The sequence below is a fragment of the Gavialis gangeticus genome, unplaced genomic scaffold, assembly GCF_001723915.1.
Source record: "Gavialis gangeticus isolate Ggan-Ray unplaced genomic scaffold, GavGan_comp1, whole genome shotgun sequence".
NCBI lineage: Eukaryota > Metazoa > Chordata > Crocodylia > Gavialidae > Gavialis > Gavialis gangeticus.
Genome location: NW_017728992.1, coordinates 48,506,625 through 48,520,066, shown reverse-complemented (window position 1 = coordinate 48,520,066; position 13,442 = coordinate 48,506,625). Strand labels below are relative to the sequence as shown.

Here is a 13,442-nt window from a genome sequence, read left to right as displayed (position 1 = left end):
CTGCTTGGCTCCCCAGCCATTTTCTCCCTAACTGCCTGCCCCACCCATCCCTACCCCAGCCACTTGTTCCCCACCACTTGTTCTGTGGAGGCTCTGGCTCTAGGGCAGTCAGCAGTGGTAGGTCTGACCCTGGCCTGGCCCAGTCAGGAAGAAGCAGTGGCAACATCTTTGAGCTGGGCCAGCTTGGGGCTGGGACTAGAGCTGGAGTTGGGGCATAAGGCGAATGGCAGGGGAGGGACAGGACAGAGCAGACAGCAGTGTGGACAGGTTGTGTGATCTCCCCCATTCCTCCCTGCAGCTGCACAGTTTGGGTCTACCACCCCCTGCTGCATGGCCTCCCCCATGTTCCCAATCCCATAGGTCTCCCCTGTGCTCACCCCTACTATGCAATCTTCCCTGCACTCCCCCATACCAGGTAACCCCTCCCCACAGGACAAGCCACCCCGGATTTGCCTGAAGTCTGGAACTGAGGCTGCAGCAGCTGCCTGCCCCAGCTGGTACTTTTTCCCCATGTTGCCTAGGGAGAAAAACATCATCTTGAGTGCAAGTAAATATAGTATATTGTTTATAAAGTGAAACTGATTTCTCATTAGTCAAAATGAGAAAAAAAAAGCAAAAAACGAACGAGGCCTATATGTTAAAAATAAAATGTTTTAATATTTTAATCTTTGGTAATTTTCTAGGTTGGAAAACAGAGAAACTTATTAGATCTTGTAATATTTTTAACTTGAAGTGTCTCTTTAACTTAACAATCTGATCAGAGAAACTGAAGCTGGAACATGAAGGCACTGGGTTGAGCTGGGATAATAGTTATGGAAAACCCCTCAAAGTGACAGAACAGTCAACCAATGAGAGACAAAAGAGAAGCATTACATCATCAGAACAAACTGGCACTGGCTGCTCATTAATTCTGAGAGGAGAACACTATTGCTTAGCAACTGCCTGGAGCCAGTTAACCCTTAAGTGGGTTTGACCTGCACCATGTTAATTTGCATTTAAACTTACAAAGTTTTATTATATCTGTTTGTTTAAGGGATTTAAAAGGATATTCAGAATGTCTTTGGGTACAAGAAGGGAAAACATTTGAACCAAAAACAAACAGGAGACTATTCTCCTCCCTCTGTACCTTTCTCATGACTGAAGTTTCAGTTCTATTTTTGGGTTCTGCAGTTGCAAGAAAGGAATTTTCTATCTCTTTATTTCTCCTATGTCTAACAAGAAATTTTTGCCATTGCACATAAAGGACTTAATTCTTCTTATACACACCCATAAAGTCCATTATCTGAGGTTACTCAGCCCCAGGAACAGAATACCCAGTCTCTATTTCATTGATTGGCATTCATTGACTGATATTCATTGGCTATTTTACTGTTTTACTTGCTGTTCTCTCTGCTGTTGACTTTGCAGTACCCTGCATAGAGTTTGGGAAGAAAAGAACAATTTGAAGGCAGGAAATTTGGAGCAGGCAAAATGCTATCTGATGTTGAGGTAACAGTGTAAAGAGATTATAAGCCCGAGTCCTCTTTTGTTCTTGTCCATCATATGGTACATAAAACAGTGTCAGTGATCACTCTAGTGACACTCACAGGAAGTATGAATGATAAGTGAACCAAGCATCATGGATTGACTTACGCTGCTGAGAGTGGTGGTTTTTCAGATATCAGTAGAAACAGGAATTGATTCTCACTTCACTGATGATCACACAGGATAAAGGTAAGAAAGGAAGGCAAGACTTCTTTAACTATCTCACGGGGGAATACAAGGATGAGAAGCAAATGAGATGGTTGGTGGAAATGATGCCCAAGACACTCCAACAGCTGATAAAGACATTTAATAATTACTGTGTCAACAGAAAGACTGAGAAGGTAGAGACATATTGACTTTTTTACTTCAAACCAAGGAACAGAAGAGATTATAGTTGCAGGGTCTGGCATTCACATTCAACTTTGGACACATTAGATTTCCTTAATTAGAAAAAAATGGATCCTTTGTGGAACACACAATTCTGGCTTGGAAAAGGGACTGTTAAGAGGAAAAGATTTAACTTGAGAGAAATGCCCCCAAATAGCAAGGACAGCTGAAATAAAAGGGTGCAAATAATGAAGACCGCTTGTGCAAAAAAGGTACAATGAAAAAAAAAAGTTCTAATGAACTCAGGTAGGAGAACAGAGAGACTGACCAAAATGCCAGTGTTATGGTCTGGTGTATATACTGTGCAAGACAACATGACAGGTGGAAAGAAAAATTTGCAGCTTATGGGCACTGGTGAAAGGGGGTTTAAAAAACAGAATCACTTTACATCCTGATGCCCGAGCCAACCCAAGAAGAAAAAAGTAGCAGTACAGGGCAGTGACTGAGCATGTAGAGACTTCCAGTGAAGACGAGGATGTCTATGGAATCATAAAAGGTTGCTCCTACTACCAGGTCAAGGATGAACTATATGCAAGATAGGATCATAGAATCATAAAATCAGAGAACCAGAAGGGACTCGTAAGATCATCAAGTCTGGTCCCCTGCCATGGGCAGGAAGTTATTGGGCTCAGACAAGCTCAACAAGGTGCTTGTCCAGCCTCATCTTGAACACCTCCCCAAGGCTGGTGACTGCACCCCCTCTGCTGGGAATGTGTTCCAGATTCTGGTGACTCTTACAGAGAAAAAGTTTTTTCTTATGTCCAGCCTTAATTTACCCTCTGTCAGCTTATGGCCATTGGTCTTTGTCCTACCTTGAGGTAGCTTCCTAAAGTGTTGCTCCCCTAGGTCTTGATGCTCACCCCTCATGTACTTGTAGGCAGCCATCAAGTCACTTAGCAGCCTTCTCTTATTCAGGCCCAGTTCCCAGAGTCTCTTCTCATAGGGCCTATCCTCCATGCCCTTAGTCATATGGGTAGACCTTCTTTGTACCCTCTCAAGCTTATCCACATCCGTTCTTGAAGTGCAGCACCCAGAACTGGACACAGTACTCCAGCTGTGGCCTCATAAATGTCGAATAGAGAGGGAGGAGCACCTCCCTGGATCTATTGGCTATACATTGGTTGATTCACGCCAGAGTTCAGTTTGCCCTGCTGGCAACCTCATTGCACTGTTGGCTCATGTTCATCTTCTGGTCTGTCATGACCCCCAGGTCTTGCTCAGATGCTGTGCCAGCCAGTGGACTACCACCCATCGTGTAGTTATGGTTCTTCCTACTCAGGATGTAGGTTCTTCCTACTCAGATGAAGAACCCTGCACTTCTCCCTGTTAAACATCATCTGATTTCATTCAGCCCATAAATCCAGTCTGTCAAAGTCGTCCTGGATCTTTGCCCTATCCTCTGATGTGCCCGTGTTTCCCCACAGCTTGGTGTCATCTGCAAACTTAATCACTGAGCTCTCCATCCCTTCATCCAAGTCATTAATGACAATGTTAAAGAGCATGGGTCCAAGCACCGATCCCTGGGGGACACCATGGGAGATGGTCCTCCAGGATGAGGCCATCCCATTGATTACAACTCTCTTGGACTGGCCTCTAAGCCAGTTGTCCACCCACCTCACTGTAGACTAGTGCAGCCCATTACCCTCCAGTTTGGTTGAGAGAATCCCATGGGAAGCAGAATCAAAGGCTTTACTGAAGTCTAAGTAAACCTCGTGTCCCTCGTGTAAACACGTCAACCTCGTGTCCCTCATCCAGATGGTTAGTTACCTGGTCCTAGAAGGACACTAGGTTTGTCAAGCATTATTTGACAAAGCCATGCCAGTTGCTTCTTAATACCCAATCAGTTACCAGCCTGTGATGGCCTCCTTAAAAAAATTCTTAAAATTTTTTTACCCGGGGCTGAAGTCAGACTGACCAGTCTGTAGTTTGCAGAGTCATCCCTCTTCCCTTTCTTAAAGATGGACACCACGCTGGCCCACTTCCAGTTGTCCGGGACCACTCCTGAGTTCCACAGCTCTTTAAACAACTTTGCCAGTGTCACTGCTATAAGCTCAGCTAGATCTTTCAGGACTCTCAGATGTAGGTCATCTGACTCAGCAGACTTGAAAACATCTAAGTGTTGTAGGAGATCCCTCACTCGTTTGGGACTGATTTCATGTAGTCTGTTGTGTTCCCTGTATTCCCTGGGCCTCTGGTCAGGTGAACAGCCCCCTTTTGATTTCAGGAATACTGACATGAAGTATGTATTTAGGAGTTCTGCCTTTTGTGGAGACTGACTGTGGGCTGTCCTTGAGTATTCAGTAGGGGGTCCCACAGTGGAGCCCAATTTTTTTCTTGCTTCCTATGTATCTACAGAAGGACTTTTTGTTGTCCTTTATTCCAGTTGCAGCTTGATCTCCATGCCTGACTTGGCTTTCTGTGTCTCGTATCCGCAGGCCCTGGTGAAATAGGTATATTCCTCTCGGGTTGCTGAACCTTTCTTCCATTGCTTGTATGCTTCTTTTTTCTTTTTCAATAGCTCCCTAATATTTCTGTTAAGCCAAGTGGGTATCTTGCCTTCTTTCCTGCTTTTTGTCCATGTAGGGATCGCCTATTTTTGAGCAGTGAGAATTGCCTCCTTAAGGAAACACCACTGTTCCTAAGCTCCCAAATCATCCAGTCACTGGTCACACAGGGCTTCTCCAACTAGCCTCTTGAGTTTGCCAATGTTTGCCTTTCTGAAATCTAGCACTCCTGTTCTACTAACTGATCTCCCAGTCCTATGGTGGACGGTGAACCTGATTAGGTCACGATCGCTGTCACCCAGAGTACCACCAATCCTCAGGTCACCTATGATGTCCTCCCATTTGGTCAGCACTAAATCCAGAGTGGCCCTTCCACAACATATCAGAAACAGATAGTTTATTATAGTCATGAAGTTGGCTGACCTGCTGGAGGTGGCCGAATGGTCCTCCCAACAGATGTCAGTGTAGTTGAAGTCACCCATGACAATCATGTCTCTAGTACTAGTTGCCTCAGTCAGTTCTCCAGAGAATGCCTGATCACACTCTTCTTCTTGGGAGGGAGGCCTATATTAGACTCCCACCATTAGGTCTCCCTCTCCTGATTCCCCTTGTATCCTGACCCAGACAGTCCCTGTTGTCAAACGTAAGGATGAAGAGGCTGAGCAGTAATCCCCAAAAGATGTAAGAGCTGATATGATGAAGTGGATATCTAGTTCATATCTGGAATAAAAGGCATGTTTACGACAAGCCAAGGAGTGGATCTATAGGCCAGGTATCACCTGGAGTCAGACCTACAAGGGCAGTCAGATGCCTAAAGATGGAAGAAGATACTTTGTGAGATTTACAGAAGTGACAAGCCTTTCTGCCAAAATACCTTTGCAAATCAGAGGAGGTGATGATTGTTTACATCATAAACAGGAAACAAAACTTTTGGAGACAAGCTAACAGCTCCTATCACTGAGCTTGCATTCATCCCCATCTCCCTGGAGAGGTCCATCATTATCTGCTGCCAGGTCCAGGCAGCTCCCCTCTACCCAGAAGGAGAATTTATATCCCAATCAGACCCCCTCCCTTGGTCAGTTGACCAGGCTACCTGCTCACATGACCCAGGTGCTGCTAATCTCCCCTTCCCATTTTGCTTCTGTGTTCTCCTGCTGGCTGTCTGCAAGCTTGGCTCTGTAGGAATGAGTCCATAGCTCAGTACCAGTTGTTTCTCCTGAAGAGATCTTTGCTTTTACCTCCAGCAGATAGCTTACCTCCTCCTGTTTAGCTGGGTATCCCACCTGGCAGCCAGGAGCTCTACCACTCTGGCTGCTCCAAACAGGCTTTTCTCTGCTGCAGATAATCCCTTTTCCCCCTTTGGGCTACAAAAGTTCTGGCTTTAAAGGGGCCCTGCTGACTTTTCTTCACTGGACCTCTCTTTCCTATAATACAGTTAAGGTTCTCTGTTACAGGATATACAAAAGTTCATCCATCACTACTCTTCAGTCCATGTGGCCAGACTATTGTGTTCCCATCAGTTTCTATTTGTCTCTCTGGACCAGAAATATTGGTACATAGTTTGGAGTTATTCCCATTGCAGCTTGGATTCTATGGTGCACCGTGTGGCCTCAGACTTATCTGACATGAAGGTATTGGTGGGGAAAAAAGAAGTGCAGATGATGGAGGCATCTTTCCATGTTCTTGGCCATGTGGTCTTCTACAGCCAGCTTGAGTATGGGTGGTTGCAGCTTTGCAAGACTGAAATGCAGCAGGGTCGGGAGCTCTTGCCACTGGGTGACTAGAGTGTGCAAGGTGAGGCAGTGATATGGGTCCATTCGGCACTCTTTGAGCTAGCAGCACAACTGATGAGCTGCCCAAAGCAGAAAGTGATCAAGAACTTCCAGCACAGGGGCAGAGGGTGGGATTCCTGTGCAGCTATCTAATCAGTGCTTTCCTCCCTGCTCAGAAATCCTCAGAAACCTCCAATGACTGGGCTCCTGTATGCTCCTGCTCTCTGAGTAACACTTTCAAGCAGGATGTGTGTCTGCACCTGAAGTGCTACATTTTGATTCCGATTCAAACATTATGACAACTTGTCCCACTACAAATGATACATCTGTCTGCACTGCCACTTCCACTCTTAGGTTAAAAGTTTTTCAGACAACTATTTGAGTTAGAAAAGCACTTTGGGACTGTTTACTTTGGGACTGTATATTGGGGTTCACTGTGTTTCCATTTTTTTCCTGCTAAAAACCAAGCTCTGCTGTGGTGTATTTTATGCAACTAATCACAGAATGGGTTTTGGAAGTCGTGAAATGTGCTCTCTCAAAATACATTTAGTAATGATCTACATTGTCTTTTTTTAGCATTTGACATGGATGAACACCAGTACTTCATAAATTACATGTAGCTCTTCTGGCTGAGAACATCAGGGAGACCTAATGTGCATCATGTTAATGATAACAATGAAGATACTTTATTTTTTTTAACTGCACTATGCTTTTCATCCAAGTGAATCCTAATCAGGACACCTTTATTTAGGACATAATTTATAGTTTTACAATCAGGTTAACTAGCACAATTCCTCTGCTTTTGTACCATTTTTGATTAAAGTCAAAGGCATAGCTATGTTGCCTATGTCTGTGCATCTTTGAACTAAATGAACAATTCTATAGTTGTTGAGATGATGGGTTTATTCTCAAAAAAAAAATGTCAGTATAAGAAATGGGCATTTTAATTAGAGTGGCTCCCAACCCTCTCCTCTCCCCACCACCCCCTGCACCCCAGAGCACATGTATAGTGTGACAGTTTTTTTCCATAGATTGTAAGGCTGGAAGGGACCTCGGATGATAGGTGCACTGTTTCAAGGTCAGTCACAACAACAACCCTCTCACCTATCTGGGCAGTCTGCCAGTGCCCACCTATCTCTCCTGCCATGTCTTTGATGTAATGAGTAAGCTCCTATAAAGAGTGGAAACTGCTAGGGAAAGAGCCCTAGCAGTGAGTTGGAGGCCCCAGCTGCTGGTTACCAGGGCAACGAGAGTGAGCTAGTGGCCCACACCTGCCAGCGGTCGGCTGACTGGAAGGGGCAGGGACTGGCTCGTATATAAAGCCGGGGGCTGAGGCCAGGAAGGCAGTTCCCTACCAGCAGCCAAGGAGGAAGGAGCTCTCCCAGAGAAAGCAAAAGGAGAGGCCTGACTGCAGGTACAGCCTCTGATACTGGTGAGGGATGGAACACCCCTGGTATGGCTTGAATGATGTTACAGCCGGGTGGCTTGGATTTATGTTATAGCCCAGGGGCTTGTGTTTTTGTTTGCTGTTTAAAACTGGTGGTTTGGCTGGGGCTATTAGGCTGTTGCTCAGGCACCCTATAGCTCCGCCTAGCCCTCTGAGCAGCCTGGCCAGGCTGCTTCTCCCCTTTAAAGTAGTAAGCACATGCTAAATATAGACACCCAAAGTTTAGATCAGGGATGACCAACTCATGGCCCATGGGTGGCATGGGAAGGGTTAATTTGCAGCTTATGGGATCCCCACTGGCTGCCACTCCCCACACTGGGTGCCAGGGGGAGGTCCTGGAAGCTCCAAAGTCAGAAACTCCTGGTTTGGATAAACAAATTCAGCTTCGATATTTTACTTCAGTGGAAATACCTTTCATTTGAACGCTTGTCATCCATATCATCAGACACACTGGAGGAAGGAGAAGGAATAAGATTTATGACAATTTAAAAATGTATTGGCCATTATGCTTCCAGTTTCTCATTTAATAATGTCCAGAGAATAGCAGATGGCCCCTAATTCTTTCAAAATTAAAGATAGTTAAAATTATGTATTATTTTATCCTTCAGTATGGCAGCAAATGTGCCTGCTTCTGGTCCTGCAGTCCCTTCTCTCTAGCTTACTTTGATTTATTTCTATTGCTGTACTTCACCTGAGAGGCACTGAAATCAACTGTCACTCCAACCAGAACCACAAACTTGAAATTTCTGTTTAAATTTCAAATTTTCAAATAGAATTGTTCAACTCACATGGCCTAATTATGAATCTACCACATTTACTTGATTCCAAGACAAGGATTTTCCCCATTTAATACAGAGGGGAAAGGCCCTCATCATGGAATTGAGTACAAGGAGGTGGGGGAGGAAGGCAAGGGGTGAAGACGATGGCAACTCTAGCTCTGGCTCTGGCTCTGACTCCAACCTGAGGTTGGGATAGAAGCTGCAACTGCTGCCTGCCCCCCACTGCCTCTGCCCATCTGCCCTTTAGGGCCCAGCTGGAGCTGCTGCTACTGCAGCAGCTATTGCCAGTCAAGGCTGGGGTTGGAGTAAGGTTTGAGCCTGCCAGAGCCAGATGAGAAACAGCAGTGGTGTAGGCAAAGCTGACCTTAGGGGTGGGCAACATGGGTGACCGCCTAGAATACCATGGTCAGGGAGGCACCAAACACTCAGACACATGTGTGAGCAGCCCACACTCACAGTAGCACTCTTCCCCCACCCCACCCAAGTTGATCCCCACTCCAAGCAGGAGGAGCAGCGCCCAGCCCAGCCTATCCCTCACCTCTAGCTACTGCTCAGGGGAAACTGGGCTGGGCACATGCAGGCTGGGTGGCACCTGCTCCAGTATGCCTGCCTTGCTCCCCATAGCACAAGTACTGCTGACTTGAGGTGGGGATAAGCACCAAAATACAAGTTTGCCCAGGGTGCCATTTTTCCTAAGGCCAGCTCTGGACAGAAGCTAGAAGGGGATGGGGGGAGACAGTAGTGGGGACAGACAGGGGGGCATAAAGGCAGTGGTGGGGAGGAAGATGGGGGAGCAGACAAGGAGACAATGGAGGGAGGCACTGTGGGGAGGGCAGGTGCTTGGGGTGTAGGCATGGGGGGTGCAAATAGCAGGCAGAGCAGGTACCAGAGGGACAGCCATAAGGAGGGGGCCAAGTGGTGTGGAGGATAGGTGACAAGGGTTGTTTGACTTTCCCACGGCCTGCCCCTCATCATTTCCGCCCCTGCCTGCCCCCCACCCCCCACTGATTGCCTGGCTTCAGCAGTGGGATGAATTTAAGATGACTCTGACAATTAGATTGTATACATGGAAAATAATAATAAACTTATCATTTCCATTTAAGTAATCTAATTACCTGCGAGTCATCTTGAATTCAGAGTCATCTTGGATTCAGGTAAATATGGTTTTCATTCAGTTCACAGGAGACTGTGAAAATGAACTGTAGAATCATAGAAAAGTAGGACTGGAAGGACATCAAAAGAGTCTGCAAGATTCCCCAAGCCTCAAACTCCCCAGGGTTTGCCTATCTTTATTCTAGGCTCAACACAAATGTGGAAAGTATTTTTGTTTCAAAATTGGAGTTAACCCAACCCTATTTCCTCATGAAAACACTTTGTCAACAAACATCAACCAGCTGTGTTTGCATATTGGTTTAGCTAGGTGCTTTCTCTAGTCACCTCTGTGGTTTATAGCAGGGGTCACAACATTTGTAGCAAAGGGGATGCTTTAGCAGCACTTTGCTCCAAATGCAAGTTATTGCCAATCTGGCCTGCATCATACCTACTGGTGTCGTTGTGGCCCAGTCACTGTTCCCGATCACAGTGACATTGCCACTTGACTCTATTGCTTGGCCATCGCGCAAGTGAAGCTGCCCACACAGAAGCCTCTCACAGAAGCTCCTAGTAGCTGAAATGCCACCAAAACTCTGGGTTCTGTAGGCCAGATCCTGCCCACTGGTCATAGGCTGTTGACCAGGATATGCAATAGAACTCAGACACAACAGAAATTCACTTATTACCTCCCTCATGGTGATATCTGAGCTCCTCTTTAATAATTTTGGCTTTGGGTAAGTTTAGTTAAATTTAATTCATTAGCAGTATAAGTGCATTTATAGAATTACATGCAATATATAGGTACCTGTTTAAAAGAATTAATATTTTCTTTCATTATCATGTTAGGATGTTGAGGATAAGAGAAGTGGGGCAACTCTTTTTTTTAATCTCATTTTCAATAGACTAACTTTCCAATCATGAACAATAATTGATAATGTACATATTCTGTGAAAATAGTTTTACTGTATATTCATTTTTTTTAAGTCTTGCTTTCAAGGCATATTTTTGTCAAGTGCAGGAGTACTAATGGTACATGAAAATAACTTAATAACACACATCTTTCCCTCTTGTATTCTCATGAATACAGGGTGCTGTACTTTATTGAACTTTCAGATAGTATCACTTTTTACTGAAAGTTAAAGGCCATTGTTACTTCATAGATGTTAAGGTCAAAAGGGACCATTGTGATTATCTAATCTGTCCTACATAATACACACTACATGACTTCATTGAATGAAATCCTGCTTTAAGCCCGATAGTGTTGATTAAATTACCACCATACCTTTCAGAAAAACATCCAATATTGAAATTCAAAATTTAAAATAAATGCTATTAATGAAGAGTCCACTGCAATCATGAACAGGTAGCTAATTTCCCGTACTGTAAAAAATGTGCACCTCATTTCTAATCTGATTTTTCTATGTTCAACTACCAGCCACTGGACCTTGTTATTATTTTATTCACTTGATGAAAGAAACTTCTAATGCCAAATACATTAATACGTACTAATATAAACACATTTGGCAGACTATGGCAGTGCTTCTTCTCTGTGAATGGAAGACTGAATTTAAAACTAGAGGATGAATGACATAACACCTCTGTAACATTTACAAAAGAATAACTATTTGGGCTTTAAAAAATAGCAGTACTGGGGGGATTTATGAACATTTTCACAAATCTGGTGGTTGCCCAAATAATCCTGACTCCATTCATTCAGCAGTTAGAATCCAATGACTCGGAAAACAAAACTGATCATCTTTGCAAATATTTCAGCAAATAAAAGACTTCCCTAATAATTATTGTTATGAGCAAGGCTTACTGCTTCTGCAGGTATTCCAGCAAATAAAATCACACCTTCTCTACTTGTGGTTTAGAAAGAGACTAGTATGGGCGTGTGTAGATGTATACAAGGTTAGCACACCAGTCACTTAAACCTGAAGAACCAGTTCCGATATGTGTGTCCTGGGGAATGTTGACTTCAAAACAGTAACTTCTTTGCTTTTATGTGAATATCCAATTTACTTACAGGTAAAATTCAGAGTATTCTCTACAAAGGCTTAGCTGGACTTAGCTCATTTAAATTGGGGCTCTCATTTTTCTGTTATGCCATGATCCCCTGAATTTGGCTAGACTCCTTTAGCTCTTGGTCCAAGAGTGAAGCTAAAGGGAGCCAGGATAAGGTTTCCTGCCCTACAGCTCCAAGGTGACCTTCACTTTAGTATTGTCTCCAGCTGGAAATCTATCTGATGATATGTCAACACTGCATTCACTCCAATGATTGCAGTTTAGTGAAGAGATCACCAAAGTGGCTTTTACCTGCTCAAGAAACCTGCTGCAACCAGACTACTATTGGTACCTCAGCTAACTTTTTAAATAAGTTAGCTCATGTGTCTTTACTATGCTATACTGCAGTCATTAGGGTGCAGGTTGTATTGATATACACCCACACCCAGAGCTGCCCTTAGGGAAAATGGTACCCTGGCAAACTTGTATTTTTGTACCCCACCCCGCCACAGACCGCCCCAGTGCTCCCCACAACAAGGCACCAGCATTACTGCCCTGCTGCACAGGAACTCCAACTGACAGGCCAGGGAGCTGGGTAAGGCATCTGCCTGTGGCAGGGACCTCTGGCTGCAGCCCATGGAGCTGAAGCAGAGGGAGCAGGAGCCTGCAATGAGCAACCTGCAAGTGCTGGCATGGTGGTGCCTTATGACCTCCATGGGGCTCCTCTAGGCCCTAATATGCAACAGACTGCATGCAGGCAAGGCTCGGCTGGAGCCTTCCCTTGTTCTCTTCTATGGGCTGCCAGCCCCAGATCAGGACTCCCTGCATGTGCCATCCTCCCTTGCCCTGCTGAGGCCCCTTCCCCTCCTTGCCCTGGAATTGCACAGAGCACTGAGCAATACTCCAAGCCAGCACCAATACCTGCATTCATGGTGCCTGTGTGTGCACACACGTGTGTGTGTGGCGTCCCACTGACCATGGTTGCCCACATCACGCACCCACAAGGCCAGCTCTGCTCACACATGAACACAGCCCTGTTTAAAAGTTAGTGTAAATGTAGCCCTCTGTCTAGGCTTTCCTCGACTGTAAGTTCTGATATCCCTAGAATTTAACATATTACCTAGGTTCTCTCCTGATCTCCTTGGCAATGAAGGTAGCAACATGGTCTGTGTTTCCTCTCTTCTGGAAAAATTACTCTTTTTAAATCAACACTTTTTTAAAAATGATTTGCTTCTTCTATATTATATGTAGCACTTTGAACATATAAAACATATATCATTTATAAATATTTGGTTCAATAAGAGATATCACCCCCCCAAAAAATCCCTTGCTATCACCCTTGCTTCTCATATTTTTGGAATCATCACAGCTGTAACAAAAGTCCAAACCATTATTTTACCTGGCACAGAGGCAGATCCAAAGGGGTACAGTGGCATGGCAGACCCCACTTTCAGACCACACCACAGGAACAGCAGCCAAGGACTCTTTTTTTTAGTACCTGAAGCAGTAAGAATCTTTCTATCCACCCTTTCCCCTTCATGCTCAGCAGCATGTGCCCTCCCCTCCTATTCTCTTCCTGTCCTGCCAACAATTGCTGGTGTCCCCAGCTGACCTTGGGCAGGGGGAGCTCCAGAACTGCACCTACCCTGGTCTAGCTAGCCAGGCTGCATTTTTTGCAGGGGAGCAGGGGGGAAGGCTCAGCTGGAGATGGCAGCAGAGCTGGCAGGCCTAGCAAGTTCCCCCTTCCTGAGCCTGCTCCGAGGCTGGTGGGGAACACCCAAGGAGACTAGGCAGAGAGGGAGAACCTGTCCTTGTCTAAGCTCAGCAACTCACAAAGCCTAACTGGAGTGGGGCAGGAATGGCTCTGGAGCTCCCATCACCCCTGGGGAGGGGACATGCTGCAGAGCCAGAGGGGAATGATGGGGGTGCCAAG

General features: G+C 45.2%; 1 long non-coding RNA gene across 1 annotated transcript in view; it reads left to right on the top strand.

Annotated features, from left to right (window-relative positions):
• The window catches only part of LOC109301127, a 36,408-nt gene extending 29,383 nt beyond the window's left edge, over positions 1-7,025 (top strand). The window contains exon 3 of the long non-coding RNA XR_002098440.1: positions 6,764-7,025. This is a non-coding gene — a long non-coding RNA (uncharacterized LOC109301127). The remainder of the gene's footprint in view (positions 1-6,763) is intronic.
• Positions 7,026-13,442: the final 6,417 nt, after the last annotated feature.